Source organism: Euprymna scolopes, chromosome 16 (genome assembly GCF_053919585.1).
Source record: "Euprymna scolopes isolate OS-2025 chromosome 16, ASM5391958v1, whole genome shotgun sequence".
NCBI lineage: Eukaryota > Metazoa > Mollusca > Cephalopoda > Sepiida > Sepiolidae > Euprymna > Euprymna scolopes.
In genome coordinates, this window is record NC_136497.1 from 50050601 (window position 1) to 50073100 (window position 22500).

Here is a 22500-nt window from a genome sequence, read left to right on the forward strand (position 1 = left end):
AATTCATTACGTTTCTGAATTTTTTAGATGAGGATGTGTTATTCGTTTTATTTCGATTCTTCGGACTACTGTTCTTATCTCGAGTGTCATTTTCGCAACGTTTCGGCCAATTTAACCTCTGGTCTTCTTCAGGTGTATCTTGTCGGACTCGGAAATATTTCTATCAAACTTGAGAATTTGGATGGAATTTCGAACAGAACCCTTTATTTACTCCAAGGACCTGTGGCGCAATGGTTAGAGTACTTGGAAAAATCAATTGTAAAAGAGATATTCTCCTGAAGGTAAAAGATTCAATTCTCAGTGAGGGTGACCGAAATATACACTTGCGAAGTATTTAGGAACTCTATCCAGTCATGAATGACGGAACGAAAGCATGCTAGTCCTATTCGAAATTCTGTCCAAATTCCTGAGTTCGACATAAACATTCCTGAATTCGACAATATACACCTGAAGAAGGTCGAAGTTTACATCGGTCAAAACGTTGTGAAAATGATACTCAAGATGAGGACAGTAGTTCGAATAATCCAAATAAAAAATAAGATTTCCTTTTTTTTTTTTTTTAACTAGTTCACAGTACCAATAACACATTCGGTCTTAATACTTGTAAACTACGACATCAATCTTCTTTTCTTAGGGACAAAATAAATAAAGAACTAATACTTTACCTTTTTGACAAAAATGACTTAATTAAAACCAGTTTAAAGATTTAAAAGTTATCTTTGAATTTAGAACGCACACGAAGTAAACATATATTGGCCATTTAAAATAAATATATATGCTATATTAATAAAGCAAAGTTGATTTTCGTCTGTATCTACGGTTTCAATAGGAAAATAACCGAACACGTCCTAAACAATTTTTTTCACAATCAACACAAACAGAATTTCTAAAAGCGTGTTTCATAAAGCTATGCATACATTTCGTCCCCCGTCTAAAAACTATTATATTTATTCCGAATAAACTACTTCTCCCACAAAGAGGATAACACAAAGTTTCTCTCCCTATCCCCATATTATTCACTCGCAAATCATTGACACTCTGTTTATTTCTTAATAGGTATAATTATTTAGAACTTACTGTTTATTATTTCCTTTTTAATTCATAGAATTTATTGCATAATACACTGCATTCTTTCAACATGTATAAACGCTCCCTCACTTTTGCTTAAATTTTATCTAGCGCCCAAGATTACATTTGTAGAATAAACGAATGTCGGAATAATTTAATTTCATCAGAACAGTCTTTATTTAAATACTACTTTTTATCATTCTTCCGAATAATTGGTTACATTAATACATATCTCACATCATATTCAAAATGGCGTCTTAACCTAACTTAATCTTTCCAAAACGTCTTTTAGTTTTTGTTTTTAACTTTCAAAATAGAATTAATGTTAACGTTTTCTACCTATTCTGTTACTGTACTTAATAGTTTCTTTCATCGGCCAGTTAAGGAGAAATTCTTTTAGACTGTGATAATTTAAATTTTCGTCCCAAAACTTCTGATATTTTGAAGAAACGGTTTTTGGGGTTCTTTTCCAAATCAAATAACATGAAAGCGTTTTATTGTTTCTGATACGATACTTAATCTTTTCCCTCATCGGTTACTTAAGGAGAAATCTAATACAATAAAAATATTTAAAAATCTATATTTTACCTACATATAACATTTTTTTTCTATGCAATATAAACCAAACTAAACCCACTTCTGCTAAGCTAAAACTTAAAAATACAACTGTCTCGTTCGTATTGTTTAGAGGTATGTATAACCTTATTAATATTGTTTCGGTTTTTTAATTAACAAAGATCCAACCAGTCCGTGTACAGAGGGTAGGAATAGTAAAATATGGACAAATCAGTGATGCTAAGCCTCTGTGTTCAGTTCTCAATGAGAAAGAGTCTGGCTGCTTGTCAAATTATCTTCTTGTTGAAAACGATTATATTTTTTTCATATTTTTTCTAAGTTTTTTCTTTTTAATGCTCTTCTATCAATTTTCTTTACTTAAAATAAATATTTCATATTTTCCCCGAGCAACGCCAGGATACGAGCCCTGCTAAATGATGATGATGATGATGATGAAGAAGAAGAAGAAGAAAGTATACACTTACTATTGTTGTATATTAGTTAAGTAGGTACACGAAACAAGTAAACATGAAAGAAATATTGCCTTGTGTAAGCTACTCTCTTTTTCCATGCATTCACCTTACTCCTTTTTTTTCATGCATTAAAATCAGTTGCTGCCCCCCTCAACCCTCCTCTCTCTCTCTCTCTTTCTCTCTCTCTCTCTCTCTCTCTCTCTCTCTCTCTCTCTCTCTCTCTCTCTGGCGTTTGCATAATGCAGCATCCACAAAATTTAAAAAAAAAACATTAGACCATTGGTTACAAGCGTTTTTTCTAAGCAATAATAATAAAAAAAATGCAAGTACTTGAGAATAATGAAAATAAATAATTAACTAATTAAAAGAAAAATGATTTGTTAAATTGTATGAGTATGCAAATGGGTTTGTAGTTCCATTTAAAGTGGGCGTTACTGCGCAGTTGAAGGGTTTACTAATTGTCAAGTTGACCAGGAATTTATGCCTGAGTTATAAATGAACACTAATTGTATACACGTCCATCATTATATTTTTGTTTAATTTCTCATTTCAAATAAATGGTAAATATCAATGTTATGGAAAATTAAGTGTGCCGTTTGTAACTGAAAAGAAATATTTGAATGATTATGTGCCCAACAAATGTAGACGCCATCTTCGATTTTTCATTTCGGTACATCTCTGTCAATTTTTATTACCGAAAGAATTATTGGATCGAATAGAATATGGATACAAACAACACTGACTAAGACCATTTCAATTTATGCAAACAGGATTAATTCAGCAGAAAATTTTCATACAAGCAAAAAGGATCAGTCTAGTAGCCAATTTCCATATAAATAAAAGGGATTAATCTGATAAAACATTCGCATATAAGGTAAAGGGATTAATCTAGTAGAACATTCCCATATAAGCAAAAGGGGTTAATTTGGTAGAACATTCCCATGTATACAGAAGGAATTAATCTGGTAGAACATTCCCATGCATACAAAAGGAATTGATCTGGTAGAACATTCCCATGTATACAAAAGGAATTAATCTGGTAGAACATTCCCATGTATACAGAAGGAATTAATCTGGTAGAACATTCCCATGTATACAGAAGGAATTAATCTGGTAGAACATTCCCATGTATACAGAAGGAATTAATCTGGTAGAACATTCCCATGTATACAGAAGGAATTAATCTGGTAGAACATTCCCATGCATACAAAAGGAATTAATCTGGTAGAACATTCCCATGTATACAGAAGGAATTAATCTGGTAGAACATTCCCATGTATACAGAAGGAATTAATCTGGTAGAACATTCCCATGTATACAGAAGGAATTAATCTGGTAGAACATTCCCATGCATACAAAAGGAATTAATCTGGTAGAACATTCCCATGTATACAGAAGGAATTAATCTGGTAGAACATTCCCATGTATACAGAAGGAATTAATCTGGTAGAACATTCCCATGTATACAGAAGGAATTAATCTGGTAGAACATTCCCATGTATACAGAAAGGATTAATCTGATAAAACATTCAAAAGCAAAAGGGAATTAATCTGGTAGAACATTTCCATATAAGCAAAAGGGGTTAATCTGGTAGAATATTTCCTCATCTACAGAAGGGATTAATCTGATAAAACATTTCCATATAAGCAAAAGGGATTATTTCGGTAGATTTTTCTCATATAAGAAATAGAGATTAATCAAGTAGACCATTTCGATAAAAGTAACGGGAACGACTTAAAAAGAAAACACATAATTACTTCAACTCTATTCTTTTTGTCTTGTCGAATCATATTTGTTTAGCCATCTGTCTGTCTCAAAAGACAATGGATGCCCCTTGCTCAATAAGAAATTTACAGTGAAGCAAGGATTGTAGAATCTACAGTGACATTTCTAATCCAACACTTCTTAAATCCAGGATCCTAAGATGATTGGAAACAATGCCAGGGTAAGAAAAGACAGAGTTATTTCAAAGTTTTTCTTCTTCTACACTGGTTGCCTTACCAAGATTAAGAACCCTATTATTAACATCACTGTAAGAATGATATACACGAGTAAAGCGAATATTATGTAATCTCATTCTATAAAAATAGGTAAAAGGTGGTTGGAGAATACAAGGGAATCTTTCTAACATTTCGATCGTTGACAATAAAAGACAATAAAGTTAAAGGAATTGATTGTCTTAAACTATAGCAAACTGGTTTTCAGAGTCCAATTGTAACAATAAGGTAAGATGGTCGTGCAAAGCACTCAATAAATAACTTGAAGCAACCCCTATATAGGTGTTCGTTTATAGAGGTTGAAACCTGATAAGTCTAACGACCAGTGAGCAAAAATAGGGAGAAACTATAACTCTCGAATATCATGAATTCACGAGAGTTGCAGGATTTCCCTTGACCCCTTTCTCTGAGCTCAAAACTCCCAAATAAAAGAGATAACTTCGAAAGGCTGCAACTTTGTTATTCCTACATATGGTTTCATACCTTTACCGTTCATTTATAGAGGCTGAAACCTGATAAGTCTAACGACCAGTGAGCCAAAAGAGGGAGAAAATATAACTCTCGAATATCATGAATTCATGAGAGCTGCAGGATTTCCCTTAACCCCTTTCTCTGAGCTCAAAACTCCCAAATAAAAGAGATAACTTTGAAAGGCTGCAACTTTGTTATTCCTACGTATGATTTCATACCTTTACCAAGGTTATTTGTAAAAGTGGTGACAGTACTCAAACACAGTATGATAATGCCACAGACTTATCGGGTAACCACTTCATCACTGCCATAATCGTATCTACCATCTTGAAAAATATGGACTTTAGCTTATCCTCCAGCTATAGAGGAACTAGCATTTCGTTTATAATAAATCTTTTAAATGTAGTCTCTCTTTATTTAGAAACTATCTGTACCCTGGCATGCTTTGCTCTGGCTCGATTTGGTGTAATGGAAGAATCCCCATCACCGCGGTTTTAGCACTCCGAAATCTACCAAAGAAATATTTTGTTATATACGAACGTGAGACGGACGTTTCCAACCCAAAAAAAGAAGAAAAAAAAAGGAAGAAGAATGGAAAAAAGTGGGTTCCTATTGCCGTTTCTAAGGGAAATATATAAAAAAGAGAAGAAAAAAAAGAAAGGAAATAAACGATGAAAATAGAGAGAACGGCATCGAACAAAGCAAAAGGTAACGGAATTATTTATGATATGTTTATTAAAAAAAAACAAAGAAAAAGAGAAAAACGGAAAGAGAGAAGAAATAAATTTGAAAAATGGAAAGTTCGGGAAAACGAAAAGCAGAGAAAAGAAACATAAAAATCCAAATAAAATACAGTGAAAAAAATCAAAAGAAACGATGGTGTAGAACGCGAAATGAAACGGATTTGAAGTAAAATAATTTTTATTCTAAGGAAAGAAAATGTAAAGTTACTTGTTTTGTTTTTGTTTTTATTTTGAACCAGCATAAAAGTAAGTGTGGTGCGTTTCACCTAAATTGAAGTCCAGCTTTTATAGAAACCTAACCTGGTATTCGTCCGTAATTGTCTCCTGTGAACGATCACGGATGGTATAAATTGGTGCCAGTGGAAGTATGAATTTATTACAGAGAGAAGAATTTACTACTTCCATTGATCGTAACCGGTTTTGGCAGTGAACTCTCACCAGATAAAATATAGGAAGCTCCGATCAGCGAGGTAGCGGATAGGTAATATGCCTATAACACACCTCAGATAGCGTGATGCAGTTTATGTACAGTAGATCTGCATAAAATCTCTAGATTTTAAATCCTATTAAGGTCAAACTTGGAGGGGAAAAATGAGTTCATTTTATTTATATAGAGAAGAGATAAGAATAATGGCAGACAACCCCCATTTAGATTGCTGTAGGATAACTCAAATTAAAGAAGTTTCTGGATTTCGAACTGACATCATCAAGGTTATGAAGAAAAGAACAATGAACTGGTTCAATCCAATCATCATTCTTCAGATGCATGTATTGAACTCAGAAATCTGTCTGGAATTTTAAACAGAACTCTTTATTTAACCCAGAGGGTAGTTTGTTCTCATTCCATCAGCCATGATCGGGTAGAAGTATTAAGTTACTTATAATTATATTCTTTATCGCCTGCACAAGTTATCAATCATCATCTCAAAAGTTTGTACTTGTATTCATAGTATCGCCCTCAGTGAAGATAAAACCTTCAACCACCAGTAAGCTGTTGTTTAAAACTAATTAGCACTTTATCTGTTACGCCATGTGTTCTTGTAAGATAGATTCCCAAATTTTACAAAAAGATTCCAGAGGTCAATAAGATGAATGAATAATATAACGCTTAAGGTGTCTGGATGAAATCAGTAGAGACTAGATGCAAGACGACATAATTAAATAATGCTTATCTGCTGATAGCTGTCGATTCAAAATAACCTCCATTGCCTCTGCTGTTATGAGAAAGGTTATTGTTTCGTCATCTCAGCATCAGCAAAACGTGTAATGCCTTAACAAAAGGAACATAATAATCGTTCCTGCTTTATCTGAAAAAAATAATCTGACATTTGAGATTGGCTTGGATTAGATTGCGGCTTACGATACTTGGCTTGAAAAAAAATAATGAATTATTAATTTGCCTGATTTGTGCTTCCAGCCATTTTCTTGGATAACCTGAGTCAAATTTGCACTTAGTCTTGAAATACAACTGACCCAACAAAATTTGGCCTGGAGATAAGAGCCACCATTGTTATTAATGGATAATGTAATAGACAGCAAATCTATATACTATTAAAGCGGTGGATCTTGTTTGCTTGTTTATATGTTTGCATCTTTTTCACCTAGCACATTGGATGACGTCATAAAGAGAAATTAACGACACTGTGATACTATCAGCATCTCCCCGCCCCCTAAGTGAGGAAAAGTGGGAGAGAAAGAGAAAAAGAAGTATGACAAAAGAAAAATGAAATGGAACAATGAATAGAAAGTTGTTCATAAAGGCACACAAAAGGAAGCTGACATGGGATTGTTGGTCAAGGCGTGGTACTGAATGGGACCAAAAGGACCGGATGTATATTTAGAGTTATTTAATGAGCAGTTTAAGGAGTAGTGGTGAGTTTTGCAACAGGTCATGAGAGTTAGGAACAGTTGAGGACAGTCTTGTGTTTGCAAGGGTTGATAACGATTGCAAGTTGTACACAGTAGAACACAGATCTTTAGGAGGTCAAGATGAGAAAATGAATTTATCTACTGACCTACACACACACACACACACACACACACACACACACACACACACACACACACACACACACACGCAGTGCAACTGATATTTGTAGAATTTGTTGGAGTTTGTGTTTTTTGTGTTTTATTTTATCTCTACTTATGAAACCATGCTTTGATAGTTGCCAATCTGAGAGACAATGACACGACCAGAAGAGAAAATGTAATAGAAGACTGTGGCGCACAGCAACAGCATAAAACTTTTTTTAATGCCTATATGTAATTTTTCTCTTCTCATTCTGTTTTGGTCATCATCTTTAATATTAGCCACACACACACACACACATATACACATATATAATTGTGCCCACCAAGTAGTAGATCATTCCTACAAAATCTTAGGTTCCTATGTCTTAACACTAGTTAACAGACATATAGACACGCAGATACACGTCTCTCTCATATTAGTATAGATGTAATTTTTTTTCAATTCCACCAATCCGAGTGGGAGCTAAGAACGTCCCATCTGTGCAATACATTGCAATGGAAGTGGGTTTTTTTTTGTTGTTTTTTTTACATAGGCATAACCACTTATCAAGGCCCAGAGACAACTCGAGGATTAGGGTTAAGAGTGTACAGTAGTCAATTGGACAATATAGTAATCGATAGTAATGGAAATTCGATAAATTTGTTAACTTAAGTTGAACGGCTCATCAAGAACTTGTTTACGTTAGACTTGAAGACAACCATATTGTAGTCATCTGGAAAGCAGGAAAACGGAAGACAATTCCACAGGTGTGCAGTTCTAAGAAAGAAGCTTTGTTCATGGAATCTACATTTAGGTTTAGGCACAGATAACGAGTGGGGAAAATTATTGATAGTGTTTTCAGCTAGATGGGTGTTTCTTGTGAAAGTTTGGTGAGGGGGGGACCATAGATTGAAGCTCAGTCGAGCACTTTCCATGAAAATAATGATAAAGCAGAGACAAACTTACAACATCTCTTCTGTGAGATAGAGGTTGCAGGGAAGAGAAAAGGACATCTCCTATGAGGCAACAAAGTCTATTTTTGTTATATTCCTAAATACTTAGGAAATAAAGACAAACGTGAGTTACACCGAGTGGTATGTGTAATGGGGTTTATTTATAATACAGAAACGTAAGGCTGCTCGCCTAAGGTAAATAGAAGTACATAGTAACAAGTATGGGGAAGAAAGTCTGATAATCAACACGTAAGACTATCCGTCTTACTGCGACTGCTTGTCTGCCGCTGTCTGCCGCTGTCTGGCAAACAGTCCAATATATATATACAGTTTGTAACCGGTGTATAGCCAGTTATGTTCCTTCACAACACCTCCCCCTGAAGCTGAAATCTTCCTGATTTTAGCTTAAATACCTCTTCCTTTTAGGGTCAGGGCTTAATCTCCTGGTAACTTTTCTCTTTCTTGCGCTTTTCCTTCTGGTCAGCGTTACCCGGGGTAAAGGTTTCTGTCCAGCCCGTATGGTCGGTTCAGGCGAAATATTCATTGTTTGCGGTACACACGCTGGTTTTGGTATATCAAAAATATCGCACAATGTTTCCATTGGTGTCTCTTCCACATTTGGAGACAGTCTGGGACGTATTTGATTTCTGTGTCTTTTGCAGACAAAACTTAATCCTTGGATGGTATAGACCATGCTCCCAATCCTTTTTTTGATAATACCTTCAACCCACTGACTTCGTCCATTTTGAAAATTTTTGAAATATACATTTTCACCTGGGGAGAAGTACTTGGTATTAAGGTTTTCTTTTTTGAAAACTTTCTTTTTCTCTGGTAGCAGCCTATCGAAGACAGATCTTATCTTTCTTGCAAACATTAGCTCAGCCGGGGAAGAATTGACATTATTATTAGGATTTGGTGTCACCCTGTAAATTGCTAAAAATGTTTGAATACATTGTTCGTCTGTGTCCGTAGTAAGATTTTTCTTAAGTGCCCTTTTAAACGTATCTACAAATTTTTCGGCCAACCCATTCGATCGTGGATGGTACACAGGTGTTGTCATATGTAGAATATTTAGTGAGTCACAGAATTCTTTGAATTCATGAGCAGTAAATGCTGTTCCATTATCGCTCACTAAGGTTTTTGGCACTCCAAAACGGCTAAAAATTTCATTAAGCGCACTCACAGTGTTTTTTGCTGTTGGATGTCTAAACTTAAATATTTCTGGCCATTTTGAAAAAGAATCTACAATAATCAAGTAAAAATAACCATTTATAGGTCCCGCATAATCAATATGCAGACGTGACCAGGGTAGGTCCGTCTTTGGCCATGGCGTCGTTTTTACTGGAGGATCTCGAGCTGCTAATTGACATCCTCTGCATGTCTTGACACATTTTTCAACTTCCTTGTCCATACCAGGCCAGTACACATATCCTCTCATAAGGGATTTCATTCTCGAAATGCCCGGATGACCTGTATGAAATTCCTTCAGAATTTTCCTCTGTAACGTTAGTGGAATTACGATCCTCTCACCATACATGAGCACATCTTCACAGATGGAAAAAGGCGTTGTTTGATCTACCTTTTTATTTTTTTTTATCCATCCCAATTGATTTTTCATTTTCTTAATGAAAATGTCATTTACTGCCTCTTTTTTTATTTTTTCGAAAGTTACCGGAAGTTCACGTATCATATTACACATTGAACTTGTACATTCACTTTCGTCTTTAAGCGCAGCAATTACCGTTTCTTCGAAACTTTCGCTTCTTTTAGGGATCAACCGTGATAATGCATCTGCGTGTCCTAACTTTTTTGAGGATACATGTTCCATCTTAAACTGATAGTTTAAGAGGGTTACAGCCCATCGCTGTAATCGATTCGCAGTATGTGTGGGAATGCCTTTCTTTGATCCAAATATGGTAAGTAGGGGTTTATGGTCGGTTTGCAAAATAAAAGATCGTCCATGGAGAAATCGATTGTACTTTGTAATTCCAAATATTATCGACAGCGCCTCTTTTTCAATTTGGCTGTAATTTTTCTCCGCTGCAACCAACGTTCTTGAAGCATGGGCGATAGCTTTTGTCCTACCATCCTCATACTTGTGAAGTAATACAGCGCCAACACCGTAATCACTGGCGTCCGTTGCTAGTATTAGTTCCTTTTCTGGATTGAAATGTGCCAATGCTAAGTCTGACAGTAGACATCTTTTGATATTTTGGAAAGCAGATTCACATTCCTTATTCCAGTTCCATTTAACACCCTTTTTCAGTAACTCGTTAAGAGGAGCTCTTAAATTATGTATGTTAGGGATGTAAATTGCATAGTATTGAACTAATCCCAAAAACGATTTTAATTTTGTCACTGAATCTGGAGCAGGCATCTTTTCAATTGCTTCAGTCCTTTGTGGATCCGGTCTTCGACCCTCTTTGTCGATTATTTGACCTAGATATTTAATTTTTTTCATAAAAAAATCGCATTTTTCTGGGCTCAATTTAAAACCAAATTCCTGTATTCTTTTGAATACTTCTTTTACATGCTTCTTATGATCTTGCAAATTTTCACTTTTAATTAGGATATCGTCAAGGTAGGCCATTGAAAATTCCAACCCTGCCAGCATCGTGTCCATAATTTGCTGGAAAATAGCAGGAGCAACCTTTAATCCAAAAGGAAGCCTCTTTAGCTTAAAAATGCCCTTATGAGTATTTATGCCTAAGTATTTGGAGCATTCATTGCTGATCTTAATTTGCAAGTAAGCATCTGAGAGGTCTATCTTAGAAAAAATTTTTCCTCCGTTAAGCTTAGAGAACAGATCTTCTGCGGACGGAAGGGGATAATTATGGTCCAATAGACAGTCATTTAAACCCGTTGAAAAATCTCCACAGACCCTTATTCTGTTATTTTTTTTCTTTACATACACGGTTGGACTTGCCCAATCTGTGTGGTTAACTTTTTCAATGACTTCCAGTTGTTGAAGTCTATCCAACTCTTTTTCGATTGCGTCCATCGCTGAAAAAGGCACATTCCTTTTAGGTTTGAATACTGGAGTGGCATTTTTCTTTAATTCAAATTTTGCCTCTGTCTTAATACAGAGTCCTAGTCCTTCGGCAAAAACATTGGGAAATTCAGTTTTCAAATCCTTCAGGAAGTCTTCCCTTTGGTTTGCTTTTTCTGCAGTTAAAACGTTACAAAACGAATTTATGGGTTTCTCCCATAAATTAAACAGGACAATCCAATCTACCCCAAACAGGCATGTATTCTTTCCTGGTACGACGTACACTTTGGATTTATGAGTCTGGTTAGCGAATGTCACTTTGCATTTTAATTCTCCCTTGAACTCTAATCTTTTGCCGCACACACTTCTCGCCGTCTTTCTGGTTTTCGCTAATTCAGGTCGACCTATCCTTTTCCATATATCTTCATTTATAATACTAATATCTGCACCGCTATCCAGAAGTAATGTAACCAGATGTCCATTTATCCGAACATCAACATATTTCCGTCTTTCGCAGCTTTTTTCTTTATTCATGCGAAGCGTATTTACATTATCGGCCCCTTGTCTTTTCTTCTGGGCACAGTATGTTCCCTTGTGACCTCTGAGACCACATTCATAACATATTTTGTTCCTAAACCAGCAGGTCTTATTGTTGTGTCTTAAACTACCACAACATTTACACTTTAGCTTTGGGTCTTTGTATCCTTTAAGGATCCTGTGTTCTTGGAACCTGGACTTTCTTGTGGTCCCTTGCCTTTTTACTTGCTGCACCTTAAAAATATTTTTCTCTTCAATGCGAGTGTTGTCTTTCTTTATGTTAATCAGACGTTGACACTCTTCAGTGACTTTTTGAAATGTTATGTTAGGATCCGCCTCCATAATTGTTAGGATCCGTGAACGTATATCTTTGTCCCTTGGTGCTGTGAGACCTTGTACAAAGATTAAACATTTAAATTGGTCTGCGGAAATTTCATTCAATTTAAATGATTCGCATAAACAGTTCACAGTGCAAGCATATTCTAGATAGTCTTCAGCTTCTGCCTTCTGAATGTTCAAACATTTGTATCTAGAGTGAAATAGGCTATCCCTTTTATCAAATATTTTCGACAAGGTACTAATTGTTTCCTCGAACGAAACCTCCTCCGGTTTTTTTGGTAGAATTAGATTTGCATACTTGGTGTTTTCATCAGTACCCAGTTTTTGTAGTAGCAGGGTAACTTTTTCCTCATCGGTCCAGTCTAAACATCTTTTCGTAAAAATTGTTTCGTATCTTCTGTAGTATGCAGGGAAAGTAACACCAGTATCCGGGGAGTAACGAAATTCCGTTAGTGAATTTGAAATACCCTCGGCAGAAAAATTAGTCTTCTTCCCGGTCAACGTTAGAATTAGCTTTTCTAAATTCTTTTGCTGTGTCGACATTTGTCGTTGTAGTATGTTTGTTTGTTCTTGTTGTGCCTCTAAAGTTTTTTGTGTTCTTTCTTGTTGTTGTTGCAGCTGTTGCTGTAGCTGTTGTTGTTGAATTTGTTGTTGTTGTTGTTGTTGCGCTAAAAATTGTTGAGTCATTTTTGTCTGTTCCTGGATGCTAAGGGCTAGAGCCTTAGTTAACTCTGCTAATTGTTCCATGTTAGCTTCTAGTACAAAAATGTCTTTTCGAATTCTACACAATAATTCCAAAGAAAAATCGTAAATTTACGTATATCGTAAATTAGTAGCAATATGCAGACACAACACGTTTCAACAAAGTTCATCCATAGTAATTCAACAGGCTTTGTAAAATAATTCTTTTTTTTTTTTTTTTTTTTCAACAACGTAAGTTCATACACAAAATATTTCTTACTTCCCACGACAAATAGTTCCAATTATTTATATAAAGGCAATAACAAACAATTAATTTTCCAAAAAAAAAAAATATATGGCTGCCGTTCCCACGTGGCATAAAATGGTACAATAGTCGTTGTATTTATATTTTTTCTTTCGAAACTCGTAATCCTTTAGTGTAGTTTCGAATTCAACTTGCGACCATTTTTTTTTTTTTTTTTTTTTTTTACTTGTCAAAATAAATATAAATTCCACTTTACCTTGAACATGTTTCTATAATTTCTTGTGAGTTCATTACGAAGAAAAATCCGTACTTTTCGCTACTTTAGGTAGGAAAAATTTTTAAATTCATTGACGCACGTGGTCAAAAATCCTTGTGTAGTTTGTTTTTTTCGTAAAACAAAAAATCCTTGCATTGTACACAGTCCTTGGTACGGTAATTTATCTCTGTTAAGAGAAAGAACATCCTTTCGTCGCCATTGTTATATTCCTAAATACTTAGGAAATAAAGACAAACGTGAGTTACACCGAGTGGTATGTGTAATGGGGTTTATTTATAATACAGAAACGTAAGGCTGCTCGCCTAAGGTAAATAGAAGTACATAGTAACAAGTATGGGGAAGAAAGTCTGATAATCAACACGTAAGACTATCCGTCTTACTGCGACTGCTTGTCTGCCGCTGTCTGCCGCTGTCTGGCAAACAGTCCAATATATATATACAGTTTGTAACCGGTGTATAGCCAGTTATGTTCCTTCACAACAATTTTGAACTCTATCAAAGCAGGATAAGTCCTTTCTAGCAGCTCCTGCCCAGATGTGGCAACAGTACTCTATCCTTGGACGTACCTGGTTCTTATATAGATAGAGAATTGCATCAGCAGTGAGATATCTACTGGATCGATAGAAGGATCCGACCATTTTTCCAGCAGCCTTGGCAACAGATTTGATGTACGCATTCCATTTAAGATCAGGAGTAAAGGTCAAGCCCAGAAGCTTGTCAAAACATGAGGCCTCCCCAAGACGAGAGCCATTCATTTCAATTGATGCCAGATGGGGATCAGAACGTTGATGATGTAAAGATAGAAGCTTGGTTTTAGATGCATTAAAAGTAATCAGCCACTCATTTCCCCATTGTACCACATGCTCAAGATCAGAGGAGAGAGAATCGGAGAGAACTTGGTCGTTTACGGTCTTAGATGTGTTACCATAGACGGTAGTGTCATCAGCATAAATGTCTACGAATGATGTAAGGATGTGATTTGGAAGATCATTGATGTTATTTGTCTATACCATTAATCATTTTTAATCCTCTCATAATATTCTTAATCATTCAACTGAATATCTATCCATTATATTAACTCTTATACTAGAGTGGATTTTTGGCCTTGATAGGTGGCTCATTAGTGTATATAAAAAAGAATTTCCTTAATAAAGTTTGTTCAAATAAAACTTGTGGAATATTTTTTTTTCTCGCATAGTGACTCCTTTGAGGAATACTCCTGGCACAGCTTGAGAAGTTTTTACCAGATGGGGATACGTTAACAACATTAGTCCAACAATTGTTTTGTTGGTGTTGGATTGAGGTATGGTTCTTTTCAATTTCAATGAGACAACTTCGCATGTGTGTGTGGATTAGAAGCAGCAGCAAGTGCAGTGAAAGTTTTTATGTATCAATTCCCAATTGGATGAAAGCTCAAATCAGCAGTTTACTTCATCCAATACAAATGCAAGAAGTATTCATTCCCAAATCTTGTGCAGTGTATAAAATTACAAACACAACGTTTTTCTTCTGCTTTTCTCCTTTTCTTTCATAGATAACCACATGCGTATGACATAATCCTGGCCGGGACTTTTTTGAGCAAAAGCCCTCAACAAACGCAACAAGAGATAAACACGAACTTCCGTGCACCCTACAAACGGAACACACATTATTCATTGTTATACACTCTCACACTAGCAAAACAGGCACGCTAATACGCACATCTTCATGCCTATTCAATTTACATACACGTAAACACATGAGGCGACAACCGAAATAAACATGTGTACCCAATTTATCTTTATCTTCTTATTATAAATTTTCCCACTGTCTGTGTGTGTGTGACGCGGTTTATGTCAGCCTACAGGCAACCCACCCAGGCAAGTAAGGTACCGAAATGAAGCTTACGACCCAGCAAATTTTTTAGTGATATTTATATCTATTTTTGGTGTATGGAAATGCAAAACAAATGAAAAAAATGCAAAAAAAAAATAGCGATTTACTAAACAACGTTTTATTTACTGGATATGTTTCCGGTACAAGGACTCAAGTTTGCCCAGCAGGGCAAACTTGGGTTCTTGTAGATAAAATGTTTCTTGGAATCTTTGAATTTTTACCTAAATTTATTTATTTTTTTATTTATTTTTTTTGCCACAAACGTTGTCTATGTTAAATTAATAATTAATAACAATAATCAATAATAAATTAATCAGTTGAATATCAAATGTAGCAACAAGTCCTGGGAACATGTTTACCAGGTAAAACAGTTGGAAATAAGTCATACACCATCCACTATGACTATGGAATTTCTACTATTACGTACCGAGAAAAGGAAGCTATTAAATCTAACATAGTGATATGGGACAAGAAAGAGAAAAAACAACCTCAATAGAAGTTAGTTCCTCAATGATGCTGAGTTAAACAGAGCTGAGAGAGAAAAGGTAGCAAAATACCAAGAGCTTATGTACGACATGAATAGAAACTGAGATCTTAGGAATATCTCTATCATTCCAGTAATTATTGGAACAAATGGACTGATAAAAATTAATTTTTAAAACTACATGGCAAATATACCAAGTGAACCAAGTGCAAGAGAGATACAAACAATTTCACTAAAAGGGATTGTTAGAATCTTAAAAAGATCTCGCGATTGGAATGTATAAGATAGCAGGTGAATGTTTGGTATCCAGAAGGATGCCCCATCCCCACCCAAAATAAAATAAGAAAATTGAAATATATATATACATATATACTGTGTCAATTGCTTTATTGCAGATTAGTAAAATATGAATATTTCACTAAATATACGTCACAAAAAAATGAAAATTATATCACCAAACGACTCCTTTAAGATTAGTTATTTCCAAAAAATGTTATTCAAATTCATACGATATTCACAAAGTTATGGCATTTTATTCTTTATTGAAGAATTTCCATTGTCCATCACTTTATTGCAGATCTCTTAAAATGATGTTTTAGGGCAAGAATACAATGTCTTATCTTGCGAACTTTACTTCTTATTATATTTTTCTGTTAAAGAATAATAAACAAAAATATATCATAGGTACGGGCCTCATATAAAATTATTATTTATCGACATATCCACCATTTTTTTTCTTTAATAACTTAAAACAACCTTTTATTCCCCGAGGAAGTCGATTCTTTGATCTTAAAAGGAGTTATGGCTCTAGCAACATCAAGGCATCCTTTGAAGTAAATTGCTCTACTCCCTCATAAACTCCCCTTTTTAATACTGAACAGAGGTATTCAACCTGGAGAACACGGTGGTCAGCTCATGAGAGTTTCTCCAACGAATTCCATAGATTCAAGGAAAGATACAATCGCCCCAAGCAGAATGGGATAGTACATTATCATGCATAAAAATCATCTGAAAGCGACGTGACATTGGTAGGTCATCTAGCCATGTTGACAAATGATTATCCAAAAAGGCCGTGTATGCATTGCTGGTAAGCTTTACACCCTGTGGCGCTCGGGATGGTCCAACCAACTTATTCCCAATGATTCCTGGCCAAAACATGATGCCTCCACCTCCTTGTTGGCGATGAATTCTGTAACAGGTCGGAGTTGCGTTCGAGTTTCAAACTTTGGTCCATCTATCCGGACTGTTAAGAGTAGCATGGGCCTCATCCCTAAATAGGACCTGTTGTAAATCCATATTCATGTAATTCTGTGTCCAAGCCATTCGTTTTTCCCTATCTTGTTTGCTCGATAGAGGTATTGGAAGAGGTTTGATGTTCCTTGCAATCCCATTCAACACATTATATCGGGCATGCCTGGATCTTGGAGCGATTTCAGCTTTTGCAAAAACGAAAGCACTGGTGCTGTTTGTGTTTCGGTTAACTTCCCTACGAATTTTCCAAATATCACGATCTAAAAGGTTTCTCCTGGTGCCTTTATTTTTCTAGATTTGGTGTTTGGGTTGTTCAAGAATGCAGCCAAGGTTTTTGGAACCCATTCCAGCTCCGTGGCTAAATTTTTGATGGACAATCCTTCTGCGAGTCCAGCAACTATCCTTTGCTTTTCAATAATCTTTATTCGTCTGATTTTTTGGCATTGTAAGAGATCTGCAATAAAATGATGGACAGTAAAATTTCTTTGATAATAAATAACATGTCATATTTCGAATCAAATATACAACGTACCGGCCGGATAGATAATTTAAAGCGTTAATATGCATCAAAACAAAGCAACATACGCTTCTTAACATTAGTAATTCTGAGTGCGCATGTGAGTGTGCTTTTCGCATTAATGTAACTTCGATAATTGCACGATTAATGATTATTGCAATAAATCCAATTACTATTAATCGAATATTTATAGCAGTCATAAATATAATAAAGACTTATTTTCTCTCACAAATCAATGTCCCTGCCAAGCGATTTGACCACATACTGACCAAACTTGCAGGCCGCATTAATTCTATCTGTCCTCTGAGGAATTTCTTCAGCTCATTTGAAAATCATAGTCGGTCAGCGAAGAGAATCCTGGAAGCATCGAGAAAAGACACCGCTTCTTTGTCTCTGTCTGTCTCTTTCTCTCTCTCCCTCTCCTGTCCCTGCCCACTGGACGCTCTAGCATGAACGATCTTCATCTGAAGATAACGGCTGGCAGAACTTCGACAGCAAAAAAAACAAACTTTTAATTCCACATTTTCCTCACGGGAACACTGTCCAATTTTCTTCCAAGCAAATAAATTTTGTTGTATTAAAAGAGTAAAAGAGTTTTAGTTTATTATTAACATATATATATATATATATATATATATATATATATATATATATATATATATATATATATAAAGTGCATCACACATATCTAAAAAGATGGCCCTGACGTGATCATTTTAGATATGCCTGATGCAATAAATATAATTATTATTAATCAAATATTTATTCAAATCAAAATTTCCGTAGTATAAAATAAAACAAACTTTTAAAATCCTATTTGTAAAAATATGTTTTTACGAAATCCACCAGAATGCATTTCGGTTTATTTGCAAACAAATACACATTTTGATTATTTGATAAGAGTTGAAAAAGTATGAATTACTTTTGTGACCCTTCAAAATTTGAAAGGAATTTGGAAGCATTTAAATTGTCGACTAAAAGGTAATTTCTACCTTTAAATTTCTTAGCAAATCTTCATGAATTAAAAGATTCAAAGTTTTAAAAGCTATTTAAAAAATCCTGTAACAAAATTAGTTATAATTTTAGAAAATTTGTGTCATTTAATAATTTACTGACCAAATAAAATCATGATATTTAAATGTGACTTTCAAAATTCTATTTAAAAAAAAAAAAAATTAGTAAAATGGTATTAATTTAAAAAAAAACGAAAAAAAAAAACGAAACAATAATGGAAGCAAAAATCACTCTCACAACGCTATATACTAGTTATATTGTCTTTTATAATATATAAAATCCAGTTTCTCAGTTTTTGAGATGAGGATTGATTATTCGTATTATTTGGATTCTTCTGACTACTGTTCTTATCTTGAATGTTATTTTCAAAACGTTTCGGTCGATATAACCTCAGACTTCCTCCAGGTGTATCTTGTCAAACTCGGGAATCTTTCTGTCAAACTCCGGAATCTGCACGAAATTTCAAACGGAAGCCTTTATTTAATCCACAGATATAGCATGTTCTCGTTTCGTCAGCCATGACTGAGTAGAAGTCCTAAGTAATTTGCAATCGTATTCTGAGTGTCGCCAACGCTGAGGATTGAAGAGTAACTTACAACTGAATTTTACGAAGTACTTTATCCAATTTACCACCGGTCTTTGTGCCAATTGGAAGTTACATCGACCGAAACGTTGTGAAAATAGCAATCAAGATGACAACAGTAGTCCAAAGTATCCAAATAATACAGGATAAAATTCAGTTCTTATTTTTGTGTTATATAAATTGATGTGTAAGCAAACCAGAACATTCAAATAAGTTTCAGTAAGAGTTGAATTTTTCACAGAATCTAAAGACACCATTGAAATCGTCTATCGATGTCATCTGAGGTTATTAAAACCAATTATCTATAAAATAACTGAAATATATTAGAACCTAAATAAACAAATTCATTTATGTGAAATAGATTTTCTTCGTTGCATAAAGCAAAATTAAAACTAAACTAAAAACATTTTAGTGAATTATTTTTTTTTTATTTTGGAAGATTTAAAATTAAATGTATAAATTTCGATTTCTTAAAGCCTCTTGTTGTTTTACAGCTGTCTGTAAAAACGCAATGTAAACGAGTAAGGTTTTAGAACACCACCGCGCTAACAGTTTTTTTTTTCTTGATTTCATATTGCAAATCTTATTTTTAACTTTTCTTTCATAGCAAAAATTATAAATATAATTCATTTTAAATTATTTTTCGATATATATATATATATATATATATATATATATATATATATATATATATATATATATATATATATATATATATATTCACACGGATAACGTTGCATGAATACAGTAGGTATAAAAAAAATTATTAAAAAAAAAAAACGTGCCTGACATAGTATTTATATAATAGTGATTTCGAAAAAAAAATGATTTTGCATTTGTTCACCCCAAACAAAGCATATTACCACCGAAACGTAAAGGGCTAGTTGTAAAATTGAGAAGTGATTCCTATGAACGCCAAAATGCAAATGTCTCAAATTGCTTACTCTCTTTCTTTTTCCGTTTCTTTGAATTCGCTTTCATTCTCACTTCTTAAAGCAAGTAAACTTTCACAGGAACGTGTTAACTCAAAGTAATTTCAACCAACGAAAATTATTCCAAACCCTAAAAGGTAACACGTACATGTGAAAATAGTAAGTCAAACTCCTAGAAAATAACATCCAAAACCTAGAGAGACATAGAATTAGCACGGTGCCTCACCTTGTACAAAATTCCAGAACGTTTGCTCAATATCCACTCTGGCCTTTGGTCGAAGCAGGTGGAAAAGACTCAATGACTCACATACAAGTTTTCTTCATCTAGCATGCACGTTCCCAGGCATTACCAAGAGTCAGTCAAAGAGAAACGAATTGCTACTCGCAGCTATAGACACACTAACAAAAATAAGATAAACCAACGCACATACATACACAATGCCACGCTGCCAAATACTCACATATATTGCTTACATAGCATATATTCACGCTATGAACATTTTGACTTGTGACTACTACCCAACTTTCTTCACCAAACACGTGTTTATTTAAATGACTGACAGTAACATTTATATTCTTATCTCTTGTATAAAAATATTTTGTTATAAAATTTCGTTTTTTCTCCATTTTTATTAACAAAACTTTGTTTATATTTTAGGTAATACTTACTTACCTGGTGACCCTTCTATTCTCTTATATTTCATTTATTCACATTTTTTACATGCATGCCCATATATACCTTTCATTTTCTTTCTTCGTTAAAACATAATTTTATACTAAATTTATATTAAACTAGCCTGGGTACTCGGCGTTGCCCGGGTGTTTGGAGGTGTGTGTTAAGCAAAAAGAAGAAAAAAAAATGGTAGTAGGGAGGCAGGCTCGAACCCATAAAGTGAAGGAGGAAAAGAATGTGAAAATAAACGTAACGTCTTTGATGCTGCATCCATTGCTAAAGCGGAAGTGGCGAAGGTTTAAATTAAGGCTAGTCAATCAAAAAGAGGGAATAACTTTTGAAAATATGCGGCGAAAAAGCGACTCATCCCTGTAGAAAAGTGCCCAGTTGAGGGTGAAGGAATTAATGTTTTTAGCCAAATTTTCGATATTTGTCGTCTGAGGGGTTAAGCATCAAACTGATATTGATCTCTTGAAAATCCATCGCCTCTATCGAAAGTTTTAGGCAGATATACAAACATACATACATACATACATACATACATTTAAACAGACAGGTGAGATTTATATTATAGATGTTGGTGTTGCTCTTGGCCAAAACCCAAAGGCGCTATCATCTTCTAAAAAAAGGGGGGCTCTACAAAGCCAGGAACCACACCACAAGGCTACTGTGATTAGGGGCTAAATTGATGGGGGCCATCCTAAGTGAGGAGTTTGGTAGCAAGATGCTTATTCGCATTATATTCAAATTTATGCATGTTGGTACAGTTGAGAAAAACAGGGAACAGGAAAGGAATTCCTAAGAAAAGCGGTCCAAGGCAAGAAGCTATTGGAGTAGAAAGTTTTCTGGCATCTGGGAACTTCTACAATTAGGGACGGATATTTTGCTGCTGCTGCTTTTTCGGGGGTATTTACGTTGAGAAGGCACTAGTGCAGTATGTTAGTTGGAGCAGATTCTATAGAAGTATCTGTAAAACAACAACCAGGAATGTGACAGGGACATGTGCAGTGACGGAAAAGGGGCTTAAACTCTGTAGACTGTACAAGACTTATTAGGTTAGAGACTTGTTTTTGTACACTAAGAGCGAGAGAGAGAGAGAGAGAGAGAGAGAGAGAGAGAGAGAGAGACTAGTGGTTGATGCACCAGCCCAGATGTGGCAACAATATTCCAAGTATAGCCAGATTGTGGCTTTACAGAGTTTATAGAGATATAGAATACTGGCAGGTGCGATAAGTTTACTAGCCAAGCAGTGACGTGCAGATAACTTTTTCAGGGTAGGTGTTCAAGTGAAAAAAAAACTGTATCTTTTGTGGGGCACAGATCTATAATATGTTCCTCTGAAAAGAGCACTTTTAAAACCGGAGTAAAAGGGGCAGGTACTTGAGCATCCCTAGCACCGCCTTTGCACGTCCCTGTTGCCGAGTAAATGGATCCCACTTTCTTTGCAGCATATTTGGCAGTACCTTCTATATATTTGTTCCAATTCATGATACCGGTCATGTTGGACTGGGGAATTTAAACATTGTTGGCATTTCGGAAGGATACGTACTATCAACCATGGCAATTAGTGGTTGACAATATTTTGTGCTTCTAAACAAAGAAAATTGAGTTATCTTTACGATTACTGATTCCACTTCCCTTCCTGTTGTCCTTCCTCGTGTTAAAAAATAGTTTGTTTGTTCTTTTTGTTTTGTTTTTTCTCTAAATAATATTATTATTTAGAAGAAAAAAATTAACATGGTGGAGAGAAGGAATCTCCTTTACCTGTTCTGTACTTTCATCTAACAATTTAATAAACAAAAGATACGGTA